Source organism: Schistocerca americana, chromosome 1 (genome assembly GCF_021461395.2).
Source record: "Schistocerca americana isolate TAMUIC-IGC-003095 chromosome 1, iqSchAmer2.1, whole genome shotgun sequence".
Classification (NCBI taxonomy): domain Eukaryota; kingdom Metazoa; phylum Arthropoda; class Insecta; order Orthoptera; family Acrididae; genus Schistocerca; species Schistocerca americana.
Window position 1 is genome coordinate 699639000 of NC_060119.1, and position 5634 is coordinate 699644633.

A 5634-nucleotide genomic window follows, 5' to 3' on the forward strand; every position below is an offset into this window, starting at 1 on the left:
TGAGCCATGCTCATGCGACGGTTCATCTGATCAAAGCTGATAAGTTTTGAAACAAACTTCGCTGACACACGTCTCATGCACACAACATAAAAAAAAATTGCATGACATGAGCCGAGCGATATGCCTGCATCCTCAGCAACTTCTCTTTCGGTAATTCGACGATTTTCCAAAACAATTTCCTTCACAGCTTTGACGTCATCATCCGTTGTTGATGTGCTGGGGCGTCCAGAGCGAGGTTCGTCATTGGCATCTTCTCGGCCATCTTGGAAGAGCTTGTGCCACTAACAAACATTTTTTTCACTTAGAGCAGACTCACCCCATGCCGCTGTCAGCATTTCCAGTGTTTTAGAGCACTTGATCCAAATTCTTTGCTCCATAATCGAAAATCGCCGAGTACACTAAAACATGTCTAACTTTCTGTGACAAACAAACAAAGTATGCTGTACACTTGAAACTGTCAACATGTGTTCGGGAGGCCGGCCGAAGTGGCCGTGCGGTTAAAGGCGCTGCAGTCTGGAACCGCAAGACCGCTACGGTCGCAGGTTCGAATCCTGCCTCGGGCATGGATGTTTGTGATGTCTTTAGGTTAGTTAGGTTTAACTAGTTCTAAGTTCTAGGGGACTAATGACCTCAGCAGTTGAGTCCCATAGTGCTCAGAGCCATTTGAACCATTTGTGTTCGGGACATGTGTACCAACGTAACAAAAAAAAGATCGATACTCGAACGTACATGGTCCGCGCAATTTGAAAAGTGAGCTTACTTCTTGAACAGCCTTCATAAATCCTTAATTTTTATCGCACGTGCGGTGATAAAGGGGAAAAAATGTACCAGATACAATAACAGTAAGCTGACGTTAAATATTTGATACGTCTGTGATTCCACAACAAGAACAGTGGTACAGAAGAAGATGAAACATGAACAGTAAATTTACATATTTGTGTACGCAAAACAACAGCTGAGGAATTATGCACGAGTTGTGTTAATACTGAAAAATAAATAAACTCTATACTATGATAAGGTGAAATTACTCTTCAAGTATACACTGAAAGGTGTTTAAAACAGTTTTTTATCTTCTTAAAACTACTGTTGAAAGTATGGATATGTGTGACTGAGTGTAACCGAGCTGCACAGATCTGCTATGTACAGCATGCAAAAAGTAGTATGATCAAAAGCGGGCAGATATAAGAGTAGAAGAACTGATAGTACCGTACCTGATGGATTTACAGAAGGCAGATTATTGGTAACCTTGCATTCATCTCGACAACAGGTACAGGGAAATACACTGAAAATGTAGGACACCTAGCTATTTTATTTTCATTGACATTACACTAGCGTAAGAAGAGCTTAATTATTCAGCTTACTGAACAAAAGGCTCCTGCAGCATTTAGTAAGACGAATACGCGACACATATATCAAAATTTCGTGTTTGACAATGTACATTCAAATTAATGTCTTACACATTAACATTCAGTGTCGAATGTTTTTATAATATTCACCAGACGATTTAATTAAGAATGGTTAGAAAAATTACTTGCACCTTTTAGACATAGTGTCATAGTTTCGGCTATACTACCTTTTTCAGACAACCAGCTAGCTTTGGCTGGTTCACGTGATGATCTCCAGCACACCCTGTGCTTGCTTATGAATGTAAGAGAGAGTATACTTTAAAACGTGTCCACAAAGAAACTACCATTACTGCATTCACATTAAGCCAAACGATTCGTATACAACAGCTATGAAGCATTAAACAGTTGAACGAACAAACAAATTTTACGCCTGGCCTTTGGTAGGCCTGTTGTTTTAGAAAGACTACAGGAAAAAAGTTACAAGACTTTCAATATCTACCAGCCACAATCCTGAATACTGTTGAAAGCAGAAGATGCAAGAGAAAACTTACATAATAAGAGGGTATGAAAGGTATTTCACAACTAGTATTATTTTGTGCTTGTGAATACTTAAAACACACTATACAACTTATCTATGGGATACAAGCTGCAGAGATGGGAATCTTGGGAAAGTAGTTATGTTTTATTTGATCAGACGAGAAATGAAGACAACAGAGGAAACAATAAGTAACAGCATACTGGAAGCATGAATAAAAACTCCCTCAGTCACCATTTTTTCGTGTTTTATTGAATTACACGACACATTTCGGACCACGTGCGTCCATCGCCAGATGCAAATCGTCACATATTTACTTCTGCTCTGAGTGAAGTGTTATGTATGTTCCTCTTATGAGAAGGTTACATATTAGGTTTTGTATTTAGGGAATCAAATGCGGAACTATTGTTAGAGACAGTGCGAAAAACAGTGAAAAACTTACCGAGAAATCAAGGAAGATAATTTTTTAACTTTTTAACGCGAACAGAGAGTCATCTTTTCTGTCCTCGCTCATTGTGTCACTAAAGATGCATATTTATTGATACATTTTATAAACACGTTCCATATATTGTGTAACACGATACGATTGAACATGACAAGCACTAAATTCAAAATGAGTTTTTAAAACTACTAAAATAATTATGGCTAGGGAAATTTAAGAAAGAATCAGGTCTTTTGATTTTTTGGAGGTATATTTCATGTTGTTCTGACAGATTTATAGTCTTACCATTGGCTTCATCGCGTAGTACTATCAAATAGTTTTCTGTCTTGTTGATAATGTGTTTGGTTTCAAGCATATGCTGTGCAATAACTGATTTTTCAAGTTGTCTGAGTCTGAAAGCATTTATGTGTTCTTGGAAATGGGTTTTACATACTCCACTGTTATGAATTCTAGGGAATCTTTTCGTGAATTGTGGACTAGTAATTGGCTGAACTTTTTATCAGTGGAGAATTGTTACATTGTTTTTTGAATGGGTTAGCATTTTTTGTGATATCGGGCTCAGGTATGGGATGTTGGCAAATATTTTCGTTTCTTTCTAAGTGTACCAATTTGATGTCTTATTTTTGTGTATTTGTGTGTCTAAATTATCCGATGTTATGGCTATGTAGCCATTGTTTATGGCAATATTTTTTATCGTTTCCAGTTATGTCCTAGGGGTGTTTTCTTCCAAGTCAAGTTATCGTGCTCTGTGTAGCATGGACTTAACACGCAGCATATTTGCATGTTGTGGTAGGGTATGATGAGTCGTCTATTGTTAAATCTATACATGTGTGTTTTCTGTGTATAGTGAAATTTTTGTTGGAGACTGGAGACTCAAAGATGGAGGAAATGTATGCTTTTGCTGTCTTCATGTTCTACCGTATTATACAAGAATTGTATAATACAAGTAGTAATTCAGTCTACTCTTTTGTGCCATCATATACAGTAGTAGCACTGTGTCATCAACGTAACTCCAATAATATACTATTTTAATTTTTAGCCTAATGTTTACTTTAGAGAAGTAGTTTCCCATGTGACTTACAAACATGTCTCTCAGTAAACTTGTTATACTACGAGTACTGGGTAAAATAATTACGTGACAATATTAGCTGCAACATTTCATCGAGATCTATTATTTCTGAAGCTGACAACATTTATGCTTTAGTAAGTTTTTAAGAAGTTAGTAAAACACAAGAAGTTGTAAATTTCCGAAATATCAGAAGTCATTGACATTTCGCATCTACTACTTTCACATAATTACTTTACCTTTAAAGGTGATGTTTATCAACAGAAAGTTGGTCTTGCCGTGAGCAGTAGTATATGAAGTTTCTTGGCAGGTATATTTCTCAGCCATGTATAAAACAATTTCTTTAAAGAAAATAATAGGCTCAAAAGTGGAACACTTTATTAATGGAGGTGTATTAATGAAATAGTGCTGCTGTATTGTGATACGAAAGTGGAGAATGAAGAATTCCTTTCCAGAACATATGAAATTTACAGTAGAGCATGTGGATGAAAAAAAGCATGCATTTCTTGGATATTATAATCACTAACATCCCACAAAAGCGTAAGTTCAGCAAACACCGAAAACGCACATACACAAATACAACAACAACTCATCAAGCCATCCCACTCCACACAAACATCCTGCATGTTAAGTCCATGCTACACAGAGCGCACAAACTTGACTTAGAAGAAAACAACCTTAGTACATAATCGGCCACAATAAGAAGTATTTATGTAAACAATGGCTACACAGCCAAAACATGTGATATTTGCGACATACAAATACATAAAAACTCTAACAAAGTAGAGAAAATATTTTCTGGCATCCTATACTTAGGTCCCAAATCACAAAAAATCGCTAACCTACTCAAAAAAAGAAAAAAAAACATTGTAACAATTACATTCTCCATTACAAATAAGTTCGTCCACCTACTAGTCCAAACAGATACCCAAAAAGTATCATGCCCTAGTTGTTCTCCATACTATATAAGGGAAACAGGCAGAAATTTCAAGATCCATTTTCAAGAACACATAAATGCTTTTAGTCTCAATCACTCTAAAAATCAGTTATTTTGTAGTGTATGCTTGAAATCAAACGCATATATACAAGATAAAAACAGTCTGATAATACTATATAGTGGAGCCAATGGTAAGACCATAAATCAGTTAGAACAACCGAAAAAGTACCTTCAAACAACCAGAAAGCCTGAATCTGTCTTAAATGAACAGGCAAATTTCGCTAACCATAGTTATTTTTGGCAACGGCCTTGCCGCAGTGGATACACCGGTTCCCGACAGATCACCGAAGTTAAGCGCTGTCGGGCGTGGCTGGCACTTGGATGGGTGACCAACCGGGCCGCCATGCACTGTTGCCATTTTTCGAGGTGCACTGAGCCTCATGATGCCAACTGAGGAGCTACTTGACCGGACAGTAGCGGCTTCGGTCAAAGAAAATCATCGTAACGACCGGCCCTCCTATCCGCATTCTCATCTGAGGATGACAAGGCGGTCGGATGTTCCGGATGGGCCACATAACGCAGTGCAAATAGTTATTTTAGTAATTTTAAAGCCTTATTTTAAATTTATTTAATGCACATGTCAATTTAGTTAATACTCACATCTCTGACATTATGTCATAAACTTCATCTTTGATCGTATCATGTTAAACTGCGTCTGTGAAGTGTTTTTAAAAACCTATAAACAAATATGCGCCAAGAGTGACGTGACATGCGATAACAGAAATGATAACCCAATGGCTATTGCTGTTAAAAGGTTTAAAATGTTCTTCCTCGATTGTGCAGTAAATTCTTCACTATATTTTCCACTGTACTTCACCATATTTTACCCCACTGAAAGCAGGAGTAAATTATGTAATAAGACAATTTTCAGCTGAGGATGCACCCACGGCGTCTGAAACGCATCGCGTAATTCAACAAAACACGAAAAAAATGTGTCTCAAGGCGTTTTTAGTCATACTTTCAATGTATTGAATATAGTATCGTTTACAGTCTTAAAAAAAAAAGCAAGTAACAAGACAGAGAAAACGGAAAAGGTCAAGTGGACGAGTCAAAACGAAGTACAGTAGTTGACCACCCAACGAAACGTTAGATTTGTGAGATCATAAGGAAGTGATACAAACCACATTCATTTAATCCTTGGTGCTAATAATGCCAATTACAATAACTTTCATGATCGCTACCTGTGTTACATTCTGTTAGTAAGCAGTGAGAGGGCAGGGACAGTCTGAAACGGGTGTTCTCTCCAAC

The 5634-nt window shown here is 37.3% G+C and overlaps 1 pseudogene; it reads left to right on the top strand.

Annotated features, from left to right (window-relative positions):
* Positions 1–4625: 4625 nt before the first annotated feature.
* On the top strand, positions 4626–4743 carry LOC124558950 (annotated as a pseudogene).
* Positions 4744–5634: the final 891 nt, after the last annotated feature.